Raw genomic sequence first — 19573 nt, 5'->3', positions numbered from 1 at the left:
CCTGGTACAAATTAGCTGCTTCTACAGACGGACTTTTGAAAGGGATGGAAAGTTTACTGAGAATTGGCAGGTGATTTATGGCACTGGAAGAGGAGTTACTGGGCACCAACCAGCAAATATGTGACTTGGGAAGTGTTAGTAGGTTAACTATCTTCCCCATGTAGGTATCTAGGCTAGAAAAAGTAAACCCCATGATCTAGAAGGATAAGTAAACATTATATCGCTGCTGATTGTTCCTCAGCTCCCACACACAAACAGGTCTTAGCCTATGACAGCATACTGCCGAGAGCTGCCGTCAGATTGGCAAGTATCAGCTTTGGTGTGAAGCATTCCTGGAAATCTTTGATCCTTTTGGTTGAACAACATCATTTTATCCCGCTGTCTTAGAAGATTTTTCACAAACCTCGTTTATTATGTTGCTTTGAAATTGCCTGGATTTTTCTAGCCTTGAATTGTTGATCTCTCTTGAAAGCTTTCTTAGGTATTTGTGCCCTGTCCTGCTTTAGAGAGTGCAGCAAAATTCTTAGTCTGTTTATTCTCACACCACAGTCTTGGGAGGAAAAGAAATGCAATTTACAGGGAGATTACTAAGAAAAGAAGCTGACAAAGGGTGAGTTAAATCTAACACTTGCTGCCATCAGAAGCAGAGATCACTGTCACTTCTGTTCCTTTCCTATGGCAGGAAAAGACCTTAAAAATGGGTCTTTTGAGTTCTTGACTGGTTGTCCTAATCTGGGACACAGTCCTCTCCCTGTCAGTGGGTGAAATGCAGGTGGAGAGTTTTGGAAACTGGGCCAAAAGAGGGTTTCTCCAGGTACTTCAGGGTTGCACTGATAATCAGTATGTGTGCTTGCAGCAGTGCTTTGTTTAATCAAGCACAGCCTAATGGACAGTTTTGAATTCTGTGTATCATACAACAGAAAGGAACAATTTATTTGATTAGGAAGCTCTCCAATTTAATATTGGCTTTAAAAAATTTCAGTATAGAGACCCTCTACGAATGTGACAGTTGCTTTTTGTTGTCCAGTAGCATTTTATATATTTATTTATGGTTTGCATGACTATTTTAAGCTGTACATATTGACAGTACTTCCAGTCTGTAAGACATGATAATAACATCTAGGAAAATGAATGTTGGAACTGCTGAGCTGCTTCATCATTCACACACAAATGACAGGGTGTGCTCCACACCCTTAGACCACCCTCTTCCCCTGGGTGATTTAGGTGGAAGGAGGGATGTGAGAGGCATGGAACAGCATAGATTGCTTTTTTCCCTAGCGAGTCCTGTCAGCAAATCTAGGCTTTTTAATTAGCCCTCCCTTCCCCTAAAATGCACATTGAATATCTTTCTACAGTTTAATGTTTCAGAACTGAAAGAGTGACCACAAAAGCCTGCAAGCTCAGGGTAATGTTTATAGCGATGGTGCTCCTCTAAAGGAAAATGAAAAACCAGAAGTACAGTATTGCAAGAAGTGAATCCTTGTGGCATCCTGAGCCATTAAAACATAAAGTTCTCTTAAAAGCTAATTTCTCTTGTCAAAAATGATAATTGAGTGACAGATGCTCTGAAAAGCCAGATCTCCTCTGGTGTAGCTTTCTGTTCTTGGCCTTGCTCTTGAGTACTAGGCCAATGGGCTTCAAAGACCTTCCTAGACCCTGGATTAGGCCCACAGAAGGCTGGTAGAGGACATTTAACAAGGTGTGGCCTTTATTATACAAAGAGATCTGGGAATCTACCTGCAAGACTCTGTCATGATGCATTTTAAAATGCCACTCTTTACAATGGCTAATGCAGTGGATATCTGCAATACGGGAATTTTTTTTCAGAAGGGCCTTCATTTTTTTTCTTCCTTTAGTTAAAGAAATGAAAGTAAGGGTTTATGAAAAAGTAGTGTGCCCTCCTTTTTTTCCATCTGAAATTCTTCTCTAACACCATTATAAGAGCAGGTCAGTGTCTCATAGTTTTTCTGGGATTATCTTTGTAATATAAATGGATGCATTTAGATATTCTCCCCATTCTGCAGTTTCAGTAACAGAAGCATGGAGAGGATGAAAGATTTTTTTCAGGTGTCCCAGAGAAAGTCTGAGGAGCAGCCAGAAATTACCCAAAACTGCCAAGTCCCTTTTCTTTCTTTCCTTTTCTGACCTAGTCATCTCTCCTTTCTTGTCTTGTCAGAGGGTAGCACAGAAATTTATACCCAGGGATAACAACCTTTTTGTGCGTTAAGTTTTCCTGGTGGCATGTTGCAGCAGGCCCTGGGCAAAATAGGGAACATCCAGTGTGGAATTAGTTGCCTGAAGACTCAGGTCACTGTCTGTGGGTGCCAGATATAATTCTGGAAGCCCGCTAGCAAAACAGCAGATTGTTTAGGAAGTTTTATAATAGTCGTGTCAGGTTTTGACCCCATTTTGGACAGATGCAATTTATGGAACTGGAAGGTGAAATGTAGTATTTGGATGGCCCATACAGCAGTCTTGTCTTGTGCTGATCCATTACTCAAGCTTGAAATACAAGTCATGTGTATTACTTGAGTACACAGGGAGTTACCTCCTTAGCAAATGCATGCATAAGAGTGAATACTTCTCATGTACATATGCTCATACATACACGTAAAGCGTTGTGTTTGCTCAGGGAGAAAGTCAGCGTGTGCACAGCTCTGTCTGCGTGTACTTTCCCAGCGTGTATGAAAAGAGAAAGCAAACTCGCAATCAAATAAGCAGCGAGAGCAGAGGGAAAAAAGATGAGATTGCAGTTGATTATGAGCCTGGCAGCAGATGTGCTACACAAATCCAGCCCGCTGCATCCAGGCTGTTTCCATGGCGATGGAGCAAGTAATTGTGGAGCTCCGGCGCGCTCCCCCGCACAGCCCCCGCCAAGGTGGACGCGGGCGCCGGGTCCCCACCGGTGCTGCCTTGCTCCCTCTGGGCAAGCACCGGGCCCTGGGGAAAAAACTAGTAGGTGGGGAGGGGGAGACCCAGAGATGGGGAGCTCTGGTTTATTTATTCCATCCTCCCCGCTCCGTCTGATGGTAGGATGCTAGGGGAGCGGCGCTCTTCCTCAGAAATATGGTCTCCCAAGATGCTAAATAAATGGGCAGGAGTTTCCCCGAAATGAGAGCGAGCTGCGATTGGCTGCCGCCACCCGGCCGTGCCAATGGGAGCCCGACTGGCCGTCGGGTACCCGCAACATAAGCAAAGCTACATGCTCGCCCCGCGGCGCGGGGACCGGAGAGCAGGCAAAGGTGTGCAAAGGAGGGGGTCTGCTCCTCTCACATGGCTACGCCGAGGACGGATCTCGTTAGAGAGCTTTGTCGGAGACCATCTGCTGCTTGCGCGCATTGTGCCTTCTGCAAAAAGCAGCATTAAGTCATTCACTTGCTGTCGTGTGGGAGGCGAATTTGTCATCGGGAATGATGGAGCTACGGGATCTCTGTAAGTACATCTGTGTACTTTATCCTGTTATTTCAGCCCGGGCATAGATCGATAAATGGTGTCAAGGAATGGCAAAAACAAATTAGTAACAACTGCAAATAGCACGAAGGAGTTCTCGGTTTTGTTTCGCATGTAGCAAGATGTATTCTTCCTAATGGTTTCAGGCATTGGACAAACTAGTTAGCTGTTTGCATTGCCTTGGGTGGTTGTTTAGCCTAATTAAGATTAGTCTGTGGAAGGATGCTGTATTCTCCAAGGCATTTCAGAACGCCTCTGTGTTTGAAGAGGAAAGCAAACCACATGGAATGGAATATCACAGGCACGAAAAGTCCAAGGTACCCATACGTAGTCACCAGCATTTGTGGTGTCCGTATAATAATAACAGGCACGTTATTACAATGGTTTGTCAAACACTAGTTCAGACCCTCAGCCAAGAAAACACGAGTTGCTCATCATTCATCTCTGTGCTCAGCACAGAGAATCATTGCTTTTCCTGCCCTTTATATTCTTTTTATTTTTTTTAAATTAATTTCTTTTTTGGAGGAGGCTTTTAAAAAACACATTTGATTCAAAAGCTTTCCTGTTTGTTGATGAAACAGGTGAGTACATTAAAAGTGTGGAGAGTTTCCTTTTTCACCATTGCGGGGCATGAGTTAGAAGTAGTTGATTCCTTTGCCTGTCGGAACTCTGCTTTTGATTCTGTAAAGCAGAAATGGTATATTTAGAAGGGGGAGGGTGGTGTGTGCAAATCTGTCCCTTAGTAACCCTCTGGGGTTACTTGAGTTACAACAGCCATGACTTCGGCTCAGCATTGTTCATGTTTTATCAGGTATTTGCTATTAGACTGCGAGCTTTGCTGCACGGAGCTCGTGAGTGACTCTCTGCTTAACCCTCTCATAGGCTGTAGTCAGCTTATCTGGTTTGTGAAAATACACAGGAGAAAGGACAGAAATAGGAATGAAAAAAATTAGAAAAAACTTATCTGTATTTTTACTCTGTGCCTGAGCTAGTCATGCGTATTAGGAATTTTGTGGTAACCAAACTAGGTGCAAACATCATATGAAGCTGGCTGCTTTTTAGGGGGTCCATTTTTGTTGTCTTGTGTTCATTGTAGAACTAAACACACAACTTCCTCTCCCAGTCTTGGGAGCTGCTGGGAAGTCACATTGCTGCCTGGGAATCTCAGGCTGAGGGTGTGATTTTTTTTTTTTTAAAAGATATGGTTTAACTGGTCAGCTTTGCTTTTGAGATACTGCCTTGCAAGTTGTGGCAGGGAGGTGTGTCCATGGAGCTTATCCCTTCGGTTAAAGGAATTGGCATCACCTCAGAGTTGATGCTGAAAAAAATTGTCAGTGTTTTCAAGAACTGTTTGATCAAAATAAATAGGAAAAATGTGGAACATAAAATTTAGTACATCAATACAGTGAGAGTGTCTGTTGGTGAAAGCTATATTAAGCTTTTCTGTGTACTTTTGAGTGTTTAACCCAGTGTATCACAAATGCAGGAGGACCCCTCATTAAGCTTGAATTATTGCCTTTTCCGAAGGCATAGATGTAAGTCACATTTCCCTTTGTTTCCTAGGGGTGTTTGGGTCACCTTTTATTGAAATGATGGCCCCAGGCATCCTGTGGCACTGGGCTTAAAAACAATGTAATTTTCCTTTTCTATGCAAAAAAGAGATAACTGTTAGCTCTTACTGCAATACTTATTTTTGTTTAGCAGTGATGCAAGTGCCAAGAATGACATTTTTGAAATGAAGCAGATATTTAGCTGCTATGTCACCTTCCCCAGGGGCTTGTATTATTCATTTGTATTTACTTAGCACTGATGTAACTGAAAATCCCATTGCGTATGGCAGTCTAGGCAAAGAGGTGTGCCCACTCCCCATCTTGGAGGTGGATGCCTTGATCTAGGCTGAGATATTCCATAAAAGTCTGAGGGAGAGCTTGGACTCTTGCACACCAGGGCGTGCTTTGTTCCTGGCTCCAGGCTGGTCATTTTGAACACCTTTGGGATGTATCAAATTGAAGCTCCGGTGCACCTTTTGGGCGTTTTAATTCTATACCTACTACCTTCTGCTTTATTTTCTGATTGATAAGGTGAACGCCTAGGAGAACATTGTCTTTTAAGGTCACTGCAACACTTAAGATGATATTTTAGCTCTTGTTAGCACTCCAGGGATGTAGTTCAAACAACATAAACCTCTCAAGTTTAGTCACTAGCATTAGGCAAATACTATGTGAGCGATAGAGTTCCTATATCTCCCATAACCTTGTTTGAAGGGATTTGTTTGCTTGTCTATCCCTGTGCATTAGAAGATAAAAGGAGAGGGACCGGGAGGGAGAGAGACAGCCTATAACTGCTAAGCCTTGGATAGTGCATTGGATCAGTCTGTCTGAGGGCTCCAAACCACAGTGGTGCGTGAGATAGAAAAATTTGCGTTGCAGTCAAAGGCACGCTTGCGTTTTTGACCTGATGGTGCAGAGAACAGTTGCCTGTCGTTAGTGCCTGGGCATGAGCTATGTGGGAGAGGCATTTCAGATTCCCAGGCTATAAGAGTTCCAGCAACAGAGGAGTGAGTAGGCTTCAGTGAGAGCTGTGGCATGCTGGCAGCAGTTGGGAGGATGCAGAAACTGAAAAATGCTATCTTGGGTAGCTTTAATAGGTTGCATTGGAAAACACTTGGTTTGACGGGCTCATATGTCTTTTAAAAGACTTGGTGCCAGACCAAATTGGCACACCTCCATTGACTTACGCGAGAAGCCACCAGACATCGATCTGAACTTCAGTCTTATGCTTACATTTTTCTTGGAAGAGCAAGATTTTTACAACGGCAGCAGGTTATTTTTGCTCTCCGTTTACGTCAGAAACGGTAATATTGAAAACCTGAGTGGAATGGGCATTCCACAGGTTTTGACTTGTTTCCATGGACTTTAAACTTAATAGGTTATCCTTCGTCTGCTTGCAAAGCCTCATTCTCATATGTTAGTCTATACTGGAAGCGTAGAGCAGAAATCCAGAAAGGAGGCTTTATACGTATCCAGAAATACTAAATTTGAATATTTCATTCTTTCCCTGGATCTTAACGGTCTTTCAGTTTCAGCAGAAACATAGTGGTTGTTCGTGCTCTAGGTAAACAGAGGCTAGAACCACCAGTCTTCAGTCTTGTCTCAGCTGTATTTTTGTTTTCACCCCATTATTGATGTCATTATGTAGGTACAACCTCTACACAAGCTGCAAACCAAGCACCCTTCTTTAGGTGGCTCTCATGTTTACATCCAAATGAATGGCAGACAGTCATAACTCCAGATGAGACTAACAGCTCAAATGAGAATAGTTCCTTAATTTTGTGTCTGGAAAAAACATTTTTAGGAAAAGTTACTCCCTGCTAGGACTTGACTTGCATAGAGCATCATGACAAGTCACAGAAAGCTCTCGCTCCCTGTTCAGTACGTGCACACTCGCATCTCAAATGGCAAGTGCGCACAACAAAGCAACACCAAGCACAGAATAAAAATGGAACAGCAGTAAAACAAAGACGAGTGAATCGTGAAAAGCCCATTGATTTGCTTGACACCCATTTTGTTCAACATTGTGCAGTGCTAATCTGAAAACTCCTGTGTGTCACAAAAAGTTTTCAGAACAATAAGAACTGTCAATTCCAGCAGATTTTACAGACCTGTCATTATTCTTCCATTGTCTTGAAGCACTAAGTGGCGTACAGAGGGATTTTTGGCAGGAGTTCAGGAGTGGTCTCATAAAGAGGAATAGTGTGTCACTACCTCACGTATGTTATCATTTGCAATTAGAGTTTAGCCCAGTGCAAGCCCCTAGAAGCATGAATCTGAACCCCATCTGAATGTGCTACTTTTATGGTGCTCATTTATTTTGTCTCTTAAAAAAACATAACCACAAACCATTGCTTTTTACTGTTCTTAATTGTGAAAATGTAAAAGCAAGAAATTATAGATGTCTCTCTATATTTTGACTTGATGTCTCCCAGAGAACTAGAATACTCTTATAAATTGACATCCTGGCCCACCTGCTGCTCCTTCGGAAGGTGGGAACAGCAACAGTGATGGCCACAAGCAGAATTTTTTAACAACTCCCTTTCTCTTGAGATGGTATTGCTGGTACTTCTCTTGGAGTGTCTGGGTCCTCCCCTGCTCTAGTGGGGCAAAATAACTTCTGCTCTGCCCAGTGTTCTTTCACACCAGAGGTTTTGCCCTACAGTTAAGAAAAACAAAGCGCATGTACCCCGCACCACCCGTCGTTAGGAACTACAGCCCCTCTTAGGGACATGCCCTTGTGAGGAGAAGTATGATGGGAAAAAAGATTGGCTTTGTATTAGGGAGACTCAATTTTAAGGTTTTTTTATCGAGAATCAGAGGCCATGTAACTGGACAGTGTTTTGCCTTCAGTATTTACTCTTCCCAGTGTAGCATCATCCACCTACACACCTTACCCAAATTGGATAAAGTTCCAGTACAGTAAGGGCCATGACATTCACTTTGAGAATTGAGTTGTGCATCCTTGGTATCAGAAACTGCAGAACCCATATGTATTGCAATAAATCTGCAGCATTTTGAAATGAGAGGCACAGACCCCCTTTTTTTTGTGGATTTCACACAAATTCTGGCAGGTTTCACTCCTTAAGAATTTAGTGGTTTCAAAAAAATATGTGGAAATCAGACACATATGACCTCCATATAAACTAGAACTTTGATTAGCTGTAGTTTGGGTGTTTTAAACTCCTCTGTAATGCACAAAATCAATCTTGTAATGGGGTAAAAAAGGAGATCTTCGTATTAATGCTAGCACACTGTCAAATTAATACACCAAATAATATACTCGTATCCTGAATTGGTGGAGTGCTTTTATCAGTGCTTTTGATGTGGCAAAGAAAGTGCTTGTTCCATAGCTACAAACCCAACTCTCTTAGTCTTCCCTTCTCTTTGAACTCCAATTTTCTTAGGACTTGGAACACTGTGATGTAGAGAGCAGCTTTCACAGCTAGGTATTTCAAGATTCACATCCAAAGGCATATTAGAAGCCACACAAAGTGATTTTCTTTTAAATGAGGTTTTAAAATCTATGTAACCTTCTGGCTTGACCTCTGGATCCACTCCCAGTCTACATTTCAAGAAAAAGAATCTACCCACATATGGCCATCTCCAGTAAGATCAAAGCTGTCGCTGTACTCTGACACCTGTGAGAATGAAATGGATATAAAAAATAAAAAAGTCGGGGAAATGGAGAAAAGATTTGAATGAGTTCACATTTATAAAAGACATGCACCCACGATCTTGGAAACGAAGGGAAGACATTCAGGATTAGCTGCAGCTCTTCTGTTCAGAAGCAACAGAACGTTTCTTTATTTGTTAGCCTCACCAAGGTAATTAAACAGACTTGAAAACATAAACAAAAATAGATTTTCTAGATCCCTACAAATATAGCTCTGCGAGCGCTTTGCCGTGAAAGTTAATAAGGTTCTAACTTTAGACTGGGTTTTCTGCCTGGTGCCTAATAGAAGCCACTGCAAAGGATGGTGTTATTTTATGCTGCCTTTGGAGCCCCTCATCAAGGTGTCGTGTCTTTCCCAGTTTCCACCCTTCTCTGGAAACATGTAAGTTGGTGTAGATTTATCCCAACTTGTGTGACTACGTCCTGAAGGACTGCCATGATTGTCCTGGTAAGGATATGCAGAGTGAGAAATGCAGCTCTGTTCATTTACCTGTGTTTCCTGTTGTCCTGAGTGAAAGCAGCAGAGTGGCTTTGCAGACCCTGTTGGCCCTCCCTGTAGATAGATCATGGGCGTAAGGCACAGCGGAGTCAAGGTGTGCATTTTGCTGCGTTGTGTCCTTGCCTCAGCACAACACGCCACAGCAGAGCTCTTGGCTTTCAGCTAGCTGGGAATACTGCCCTGAACCCCCTCCAAGGGGGTCCCAGTTCTTGTCACCACCACAGTTTATCACCTCTGCATCTGATAATTCAGCACGATGCTGAGGAACGTTGTGGCTGGAAGAACCTTGGTCTGCAAGAAACCTAATTCACAGTGCCTGTAGTCAACACAGGGGTTAAAATGTAACTGTGTCACTAGCCACAGGGAAGGGAAGGAACATAGATCAACCAGTCTTCTCTCCTGACACACTCTTGTGCCTTCACAAGGAACCTTCTCCTCTCCCCCTCCCCATACTCACCTTTCGTAGGGCAGAATTAAGCCATTTGGCTGACAGAAGCACCACTCAGCTTTCAGAAAGGGGAGCCTGCCTGATGTGAGACTTTATTGTCTGTTCAAACTCTTGGGGTCATGATTTAAAGCAGCGACAGCTGCAAAGATGATGCCCCTGAAACCTCTCACTTTTACACCACTAGCTGCTTTGGTGCATCGAGTAAATAGGCAAAGGCTTGAGTTAGAAATACCTCTGATGCCTTGTAACTGCAATGAGAAGTTGGATTATATTTATATGTTAATAGTTGGTCTTGAATTTTTCTGCCTTTAAATGCCATTATAATCCAGGTAAAATTTTAACAGAAGAGTGGAAAGTCTATGCACAGTTGTTTCACAAATAAATTCCTTTGTTCTTACTTCCCAAGTTACCTTTTAAAATGTCCTGTTCAAATTAGCACCCTGTCTCAAATAGCGACACAATGTTTTGGGGTTATGCTTAGAATGTTTTAAGTCCCATTTTCAATTGCAAGTGGCATTATGATCATTTCTAATGGTACAGAAGAGGTACAAGTGAATCTCAGAATAAGTTCTGCTTGTTCATGCATGAAATTATGTATCATCCCACCTTTGCACGCAGGATTTTCATCATTCAAAAGTCATAGGCCTCTACTGCAGACTGAACTTTGCACCAATCCTGGTAACAGTTTTCACTGCTAAAGGTTCTAGCCCAGTGAATTTCAAGGCTTTGAACTTTTATGAAATATTTAAGGTATAAGCTAGAAATTTCTAACCAAGAATTTCTCTGGTAGAATAAATATCAAGTGTTTCAGACATACAGATCTGAGCATTAGCGTTTATCAAGGCAAACAATTGCTGGATGTGTGTCAGATTCTTTTGGATTATAAAGCACTTTGCTGTCAGGTTTTAACCAAGAAGGAAATAGTCACCTTTCTAATTCTGTTAACTGTTATTGGGTATTGGTAATTGAATGAAACTTGTTTTTTTCAGTCAAGGAAATACATGACAGATTCGTAATGTGAAAAGTATAGGAAAGCCCCACAGCTAATTATATGGTTTTAAACACCAGAGCTCAGTTGCTGCTTGTTCCAGAAGTTTGCCTGAGCCATGATTTAAAGGCTTTATTGCACTAAAATCCCAGAGGTTGTTGCAGTTTGCAACAGTGGGCTGCCAAAAGGGTAATCGCAGTGTGAGGTTCTTGCACCTGTGAAGAAATGTGCACATTTCATCACGATGTCCTGCACAGGCAGACACCTGGGCCTAATCCAGCCCTTTCAGATCTGGTGTCCTCATCATTGCCTCAGCATCATTAGCGCTGGCAAACCATGTAACCTTATGAGGGGGTTGCACACCTCTGATGCCACAGCCCATTTGGAGCACCTACCTGTGGCCAATGCCACAGAGCACCCATGAAAGGTGAATGCAGTAGGTTGCGTAGGAGTTTTGGTGCAGGGCACAGCGGTCCTGCTTTGCAATTCCGGTCGCCTCAGCGACATTGTGCTTAGGGTGCAAACTCACGACCTGCTTCAAAGGAACACCAGTGCAGGTGGCAAAACCTTGGCTGTGTTCAAACCAGTGCTAAAACTCACATCAGTTTCAGGCTGGTCACCAGAATCAAGGGGTTGTCTGTCTTCTGGAGTGAAGTGGTCAAATTGTACTATGAAGTCAGTCAAAAGGCATCTCCTCCTAAAGAAAATGAAAGATGTCAAAGGGTTCTATGTGAGTCAGTAGCAAAACAAGCCACAATTTTGATTACTGATATATAAAAAAGAATGTTTGTTCCACCAGCGATAACAGCTTGTTACTTGCTTTGCTCTCAGGATGCTAGGAGAAAGGAAGAGAAAGAAAGTACTTGTAGCCAAGTTGGCTGCTGCAGTCCAGCAGCACAGTCAATCAAATTGCTTCATCATTCCAAGCCATTCTATAATAGCACTGATTTATCTTGCTGCCGTGCAATTGCCCCCTGTTGATAATTCCAGTTTTGTCAAGAGATGGCAGAGATTTTGCTGAAAACCTGCAAGCTCCTCTTACCAGCAGCGAATGGTAGGAGAGCAGAGTAAGGCTTTCTCCTTTTCATTGATGCCTATAAATAGTCCATGCTAACCCTAACAGCCTTAAAGATGTAGCGAACCTTTTTTAAAAAAAGAATTCACTATTTTAAAAATCACATTGACTCAGCAGAAGTGGACGTGTACGCTTTAGATCATGATAGGTTGATAATCAAGCGCTGCTATGAATGCTTAGCTCTTAAATTCTGGCTGTAACATTTTACATTTATTTTAACTCTGTAGTAGACTGGCACAAATCTTGATATAATGGCCAGAAAGGAGGCTGCTACGTTATTGTATATATTAAAAAAAATAATGTCTTAGTTACACTCTTTACAATTTAGTTTTCTGTTTCTTCACTTTTCTCTGTGTATGTGAGAAAGAGAGCAGATAATTAACCAAAGTGCATTTAATTTATATCCAGAAATGGGTTGCTTAATAACAAATTCTGTAGTTCTCAGTTATGCTAAGCAGAACTAGTCACAGGAGCCATTTTATGGATTTCGGTGGGATTACTCCAATATGCAAGAGCTACCCAAACATGGTTTGAGCCACTTTGAAAAGTATATGAGGTTTCTTAGGAAAACCGAGTCCCATGGTCTTGGGGACAGGAGGGGTTTTTTAATATGACACTAGTATGCATGCATCTAATTAGATTTTATTGGAAAATCCAGTTTTATGGAATAGCAGGAGATAACCAGGATGCTTGGCATTGCTGATGTAAGAAGAAAACTGGTTTGCTCTGTGTGTATAGATGTTATAAATAGTCTAAGAATACTTTACCTTTTGGTTTGCCCCGTAGTCCTAGAAGACTTCTTACTAATAAAATTCACAGGCTCATCACTGGAAATGTAAATTTCTGCAGAACACGCAAATCTCTGTATTGCCAGGTTATTTTTATTTTTCCTGTGATTCTAGGCAGACTTAAAAGGCATCTGAAAAAAAAAAAAAAAAAGCTAAATCAATACGTATACCACACCGACAAATGTGTATGTGAAACAAGGCTGTACAACAGCCTAAAGATGTTACCTACCATTCAAGTTATTTTCTTGCCAGTCTCAGGGCTGGAGGAGGAGTTGAGTTCTGAAAATATTTTACCTGTAAAAGGGTTTTTGGTATGAGTTTGAAAAGGAACAAAAAGAGCAGATTTCTACTATTTTATGCATATTTTCAGGTTTGATAGAGAGGAAGATTAAACAGCGTGTGTTTGGCAGCAGCATTTGATCACTTGAGTGAGATTCTGTCTGCTCTGCTCTTAATCCTGTGGTAATTCAGGATCCTTAACCACTGATTTCTAAATATGATAATCCAAACCCCCTGCGGTCAGTTGTGTTGGTCTCATCAAGAGCCACAGTGGATTTTCTGGTCTTTAAATAGAAAGTAGCTTAGCCTAGCAGCCAGTTAAGTGTTGTTAGATTTTCTTTTAATGAGTTTCACCGGTCTACTTGTTGGTTTCAGTGTAATGCTTAGATATCATTCTTCTCTTTGGGTCTTTTGAGGATGGCCTTACTGCAGTAATGATGAAAATTATCCCTGCTTAGGAATCCCACCTCTGGCAAAACTTCAGTTAGCATCATGAAAAGAGCTTTCCTGTACAGGCTGTTCGCTTTGTTCACTGATCTCGTAGTCCACTGTTTCCCCGAGTGCTTTGCTTTAGTAAGGCTTGTCTTGCCACAGGGTAAATGAGAGAAAGTACCTCACGGTAATCATCACAGGTTTTGTTGCAATATCAGCAGGAGCTGGCTACACCTCCTCCAGTGCAGATATACTATCCTACGTGTTCTAGATTGCTATTAGGAAGAAAGAGAAGGGGAGCCAGTTCTTAGGCATTCTGCTGTGCAACCCCTTCCTCCCCCAGATGCTCTTAATGAACCTTCAGAATTAGGTGGATCTCTTTTTAAATACTAAATCATATCACCTTACATTCCTTTCAGTTTTATTTTAGAAATTTATTCCTAAGATAAAGAAATCTAGAAACAAAAATACCATGATAATGCTATAAGACTAGTGGTCCTGTTTTCAGCAGTGCAAGTATCAGGAATTAGGCTGTAGATGGTTATAGATGCTATCCAGTAGCTTTTCACTGACATCAGCGAGCACTCAGGTTTGCTCCAGCTTACTATTAGAGAGGCATAATAAATTCTATATTGGCCAAATTGATCTTCACTCAGAAGCTACCCTCCAAGCATATCATAAGAAGAAGCTGCAGAGGCACACATGATACTAACTAGCAACCTAGCTACCTATCAGTTATATGCTAATTTAACATACATAACTGCTGCTCTCTTCTGTCACGTAGAGTGGCAAGAAGGTCATGTCTTCTGGAGATCTTTGGTATGCTTACTTACAACGAGGAAAACTAGTTAAGGGACTTGTCTCTAAAGCTTTGAAATGGTGAATCAGGGTTGCTCTGAGTGATGGCCAGAAAGTACTCAGCAAACTCCAAGGGAGGAAAGCAAGGTGCAAGTCCGTGAAGCATTTGAGGGCAAAGAAGAGTGAACAGTGGGAAAAGCATAACAGTAAGCCAAGATTTGTTGTAGCTGGCAGTCTGTGTTGTGAAGGGAAGAGAGAACATTCATGCCATATCCAAAATGGAAATACCAAGACCAACCTTGAACAAGAAGGTATTCTCTATATTTGGCAGGCATGCTATCTCTGAGAAGCAGTGTAGTGCAGTTGGTGACTAAGTCAGACTGTGACAGTCTGCCTCAGTTCCTCCATACACTACAGATTTGTTGTGCTACCTTGAACCAAGCAAGAGAACTTCATTCTTGCTCCCTGGCTTTCTGCCTCTGACACATGCGAGTAATAACACTGTCCTGACTTAATGAGAAGTTGCAGGTATAAAATATGCTGAAGATTCAATGCTGTGGTTCAGAGCAAGCAAAAATGGACCTGAGCCTGTAGGGTTAAGGTTTCCTTGCAAAGGGTCTGCAACAAAATTTACGGATGTAAATCTGTTTTATTAGCCAAGGACACTTTTGATGTTAAAGCACCAAGATTCTAGTTTCTTAAAGGAGATGTGAAATTTCCTTTAACAAAAGTGGTTTTGTAGAGAAGCAAGAATAACCAGTGCTATGTGCTAACCCTGAAATTGTTCCTGATGTTCAGTTAAACTTATTTCTGGCTCACTGGGTCCAAATGAGGGCTTTCTTTAAAACTCAAACTTATCAGGGTTAGAGCCAAATTTGGGTCTGAAAGAGCTAAAATGTGAATAAGTATACTTTACAGCATATGTGAAAATACGTGATATGCAAAAGCTGGGCACTGTTAAGATTTAGCCTAGACCAGTGATGCCAGCTTGGTCATTGTTTGGGCAATGTTGGGTCAAGTAAAAGCTCAAGGTCGTGGGCTGCTTCACTGTTACATGACGGGGGTGGTACCGCACCATGACCCGAGCCAATGTGTCCTCCTTCTGTGTGTGTACCGTTTCTCAGAACGAGATATAGGCCTGCTTTGTCATGGGAAGGCTTGCAGGTTGGCTTCTTGGGGAGGGAGGAATGAGGGAACCCTCACAAAAAACGAGAGGGAGGGAGGAAGAGAGAGAGGGGAAACAGACCATATGAATTGTTTTGGAGGCAGTGGTTAGGTCACCTTCAATTAGGTGCCCGTTACAGAGGCCTATTCCACATTGTTTCTAAAAGGGCTGGGGTTGGGAAAAGGTATTTGAGTAAATCCAGTATCATCTACATTTTGCAGTGCTTCCAGTTACATTGGGAAGCCTTAGTTCATCAAAATTAAAGACAATGTAGCATCTTCACTGTGTTGGCCAAATAACAATCATCTTCAAGGAAGAAGACATTAGAGAGATAACAATAGGCTACCAATAATATGCCCCCAAGTATAAAAAAATGCTGAGTTCTAGGATGTTTCTGCTGTTAATGCTTTGCCTCTCCACCCCCTTTTTTCTTGTTCTAGCCTAATAGTGGCAGCTGATACAATAACGGGCTACTGCACAATTTTACACCTAAGGGTCACAGTCACATTTAGAGCCTGACAGCGTTCCCTTTCTGGAATAGGAACACTGCTTGCAGCTCACAACTGAAACGATTAGCTATAAAACAGAAAGCAGCTTCATAAAAAAAAAGTAATTGTTCTCCAGCTTACAGATACATTTTAAGAATTTGTTAAAAGAAATCAAAAGAAAAAAATCAAGTAGACAGGTGAACAACCCTCAGAGTACTTAACCAGATCTTACGGGTTTTGAGACTATAAATGATTTAAATTAAAAGTTATTTGAGAATATATAAAAGAAGAACGGGTTCTGACAACAGCAGAGGCAGCAGAATAGAAATGGTAATGTTACTATAAGTACCCCCTTGCACTAAAAACAGCAACTGAAAGGAGGAATTCAAACTAAACTCTTATGAACATGTATCCTTATAGCTCTTATTAATGGGTTGTTCTGTTCCTCTCCCAGTTTCTCTTGACCCTTTCTGAGGGTTAAATTAATCCCTTGTGCAGCTCAGCTGAGGATAATGAAGTTGCCCCGGGGTATGAATGTAGCCCTTGGGTTTGACCTACAGAAGGCTGAGCCTCTGTTTGTCACTATGTTTTCAGGCAGTTCTGTTTATGTTAGACTAATTAAAAATGTCCTCTTCATTCCCCAGGCTTATACGTTCCCCTGTGCAGAATAAAGGAGGTTCCAGTGCCTGGTGTCTCTCAGCCTATCCATGCCTATGCAGAGACGTAGTGGAAAATGCTGATAATGAGGGGAACTTAATGACCCTGATCATGTTAGTGAGCAAAAAGGTGCATATTCTGATAGAGCCGATATGGGCAGTGTTTATGATGTGAGGGACAGTTTGGGTTCCTACAGGCTGTCGCTTGTGTTTCTGGAGCCAGAGGTATTGCTTGCATTTGGCCAGTAAGGCAGAGTCTTGTTTGCTGGAGGTGAAAGCAAGGCATTAAACCATGTGGTCATCTGGAATTTGATCTATGGTAGACAGACTGAAATGCCTGTTGCAGTTCCTATGTATTAGATTTCTAAAAGATTTCAAAACAGATGCTTTTCTCTTAACATTTAAATACCTCACTGTCTACAAATAGGACCAGTTTTGGGTCCAAAACCTAGCTTTATCCAGTGTGAGAGACGGGTTGGAATCTGGTCCAAAGTTGCCCCGTTGTTCTGAGAATTCTGACTGCAGTAACTTTCCTCTATCTTTTATTCCTTTGACACACTTTTCTACCTCCTACCTTTTATTCCCACATCCTTCTTTCTGTCTTGCCAGTGGGCAGATACCACACAGTGGCCAAGCAGAGGCTGGTGCTTTGCTGCGAGGCATCAAAAGCAAAATAGCATTGAGAGAGAGGGAAGTTGCCCTCCTGAGAGCAGAGCAAGAAAGTATTTGGCTCCTTTACCTCAGTGCCATGGAAGCTAGGTGGAGCCAGCCAAATCTGCCCTTCCCCTCCTCTTTTTCTTCTTTAACCCTCTAAATTGTCTGTGAGTTGGGGTTTAAGCTGGATTTAAAATAGCCTGTGTATATTAGTTTGTTTCTTCACAAATCGGGAAAGTTGGTACACCTGTCTTAGCATAAGCATTTCATTTCAGTGTTCAGTAATAGCAGAGGCAGACAGGTTTTTTTTGTCATGGACAACAGTGGATGGCTTCTTACAACTTGGAACTCTCTGGAGGTATTGAGAGCACCATTGTACTGAAGTTAGAGAAAGGTTAAGTTTTCCTTATGGTCAAAAGCAACCTGTGAACACCAAAAGGGAATTTACAGGAGGTGCTTAAGACATACCAGTGGTGTTTCTGATGGCCAGGCTGTGTGCTGGTCCTTTGCTGCTGTAAATGTTTGATTACTTGGCTACCATCTGTCAAGAGGGTGTTTTCAGACAAAGGAAAGAGCGGTGGGCTAAGAACGACTTCTTTCAAGGTCTGTCACTAAGTTGGATTTGTTTTGCACTGATTCTAGAGAATGCTGATTAATATAAATCATCTTGTATTGCGACACTTGACCAAGGCCTATAATCATGCCACTACTTCAGCTGTGTCTGATTGAGAAGAACCCAGATTAAGCGGAGTACTTACTGTGAGGAGTCCCCTCTTTGCCAGCTGGGAGATTGAAACCAGCTGCATTCTGAAATTTGAAAGAAAGACAGAATCTGTGAAATGCTTTATGAAATGGCCTCTTCCTCATTACCCTAATCATATAAGTATGCTGAAGGCTGCAATCAGCTTTTTTTGCTTTTTTTCTTTTAGATCAGGCACAAGAAAGGAAAAGACTAATGAACGTTGAACTGGAAAGGATCACTTGGGTCATCCAGGTCCCATCCCTGGAACTCAGTAATAGATGTTAGAGCAGAGGAGACCATTAAACTTCTGTCTTGTTTCACGCTTCAGGACACAACATTTCCTAATGCCGTTTAAGCCACACAGATCTACATGGAGAGCTAAGTGGCCCGTATAATGTGCCATAGTATAGATCAAGTGGACTGCTTATCTGAGGATTTAATTTCTTAAATGAAATAGTCTCATATTTGAAAAGTGTGTTTCTTAGAAGAAGATCTGTTCTGGATCTTGTTCTCCTAGCCCAAAGTGGCATTGGTTTAAACCCTGAGTGTGTGAGCAAGGCCCATCAATAAGCACAAGAGATACTAATACTACCTGTAGCATTAGCTTCTCCCGTCCACTCTCTTAGATGGAGTAGTTGCCAGTCTTCAGTGCTGGGGAGTAACACAAAAGGAGAATGAATGCATGGAAGGATTAAATGGTGTGTCCAACGTCGTACAAAGGCACCTGTGGCAGTCAGCAGTTAGGTCTATGCAACCTAAGTATTAACACAGTGCATAAATTAAAGGGATGGCCTTCTTTCAGTTGGGTTTTGTTTGGTTTTGGGGTTGTTTTTTTTTATTTTGAGTGAGAAAAGAACCTTCAGGCAGTGTCCAGACTATGGTCCGTGCCAAGTTTTTAACTCACCTTTATTCAGCTAGTACAAATTGGTAATATTGTGCCACCTGTACCTAAGCAGAATTTCTGGGTATCCATGGTCATGTCAAACTCCAGTCTAGTACTTAAACTCAGCCAGTGTTTTCTCATTACTATTTCCATGAGGTTTCTTTTTAAGGAGTGTTCTTATTGCTATGATCTCTGTCAAAGCTTAACATACGAGGCATGGCTTTGCCAGCAAAGGCTGGGGACAGGGGCTCTGTTTGCTTTCTGGTAGGAGAGGACAAACATTTATCTGATCAACATGGAGCAATAGGACAGTGCTGGCTAGACAAGATCTGGCAAAGCACTATAGAAGCATTGATATTGCAAATATAAAACTTGGTTAATAATGAAGTGGAATGAAACGTACCATGTTATGGCTATGGATTGATCTGCGTGCAGAACAACTTTGAGTCCTAGAGGTCCTATAGTATGCTCCAGACGTACATGTTAAGGAAAAGAAGAATTATGCAGTTGTGGATATAGTGCATGTGTGACAAGAGCCTTTATCACCAGTGGATTGATCCTGTGAGATCCTGAGCATTATCAGCTCTCAACATTTTTGTTGTCAGTTTTAAAGAATAAAAGTAGACTCCTAGTGCAGGAGACAAGACCAGAAAATTCTCCCCTGCAAAAACCTAAAAGAGTCTAGGAGCCTTTTGTTTTGGAAGAATGTCTGTGTTAAAAATGTTACTTTTCACAATTGGGTATCTCTGCCTTACATGTAACATCCCTGCTTTGCACACCAGATGAAAGTCACGTCTGTGGCTCCATTTGTCTAACAAGCAGTTTTCCTGCAGGCTGTCTAATACTTACCCTGGGGGCAGTTTGTAGACCTTATCTAAGAGGAGGAATTACTTTGTTGTGGCTTTGACATGCTCTTTAAACAATATTCAAAAACCATCTGAAACCACATTCTATAAAGAGGATCCTTTTTGTGAGTCTCAGTGGAGAAAACAAGAGTGAGAA

The 19573-nt window shown here is 41.8% G+C and overlaps 1 protein-coding gene across 6 annotated transcripts in view; it reads left to right on the top strand.

The window, feature by feature from the left end:
* Positions 1-19573, top strand: part of ELMO1 (engulfment and cell motility 1) — a 314254-nt gene that overhangs the window by 226654 nt on the left and 68027 nt on the right. Inside the window, exon 1 of one of the 6 annotated variants that reach the window (XM_064443951.1) lies at positions 3195-3432. The exons of the other annotated variants lie outside the window; for them this stretch is intronic. The gene's annotated coding sequence lies outside the window, so the exon portion shown is untranslated. Of the gene's footprint in view, positions 1-3194; positions 3433-19573 lie in introns of those variants that run through there. 6 annotated transcript variants of the gene reach the window in all.

The sequence above is a fragment of the Phalacrocorax carbo genome, chromosome 2 (genome assembly GCF_963921805.1).
Source record: "Phalacrocorax carbo chromosome 2, bPhaCar2.1, whole genome shotgun sequence".
Classification (NCBI taxonomy): domain Eukaryota; kingdom Metazoa; phylum Chordata; class Aves; order Suliformes; family Phalacrocoracidae; genus Phalacrocorax; species Phalacrocorax carbo.
The sequence above is the reverse complement of the archived record's forward strand: the minus strand, read 5'-3'. Positions and strand labels throughout refer to the sequence as shown.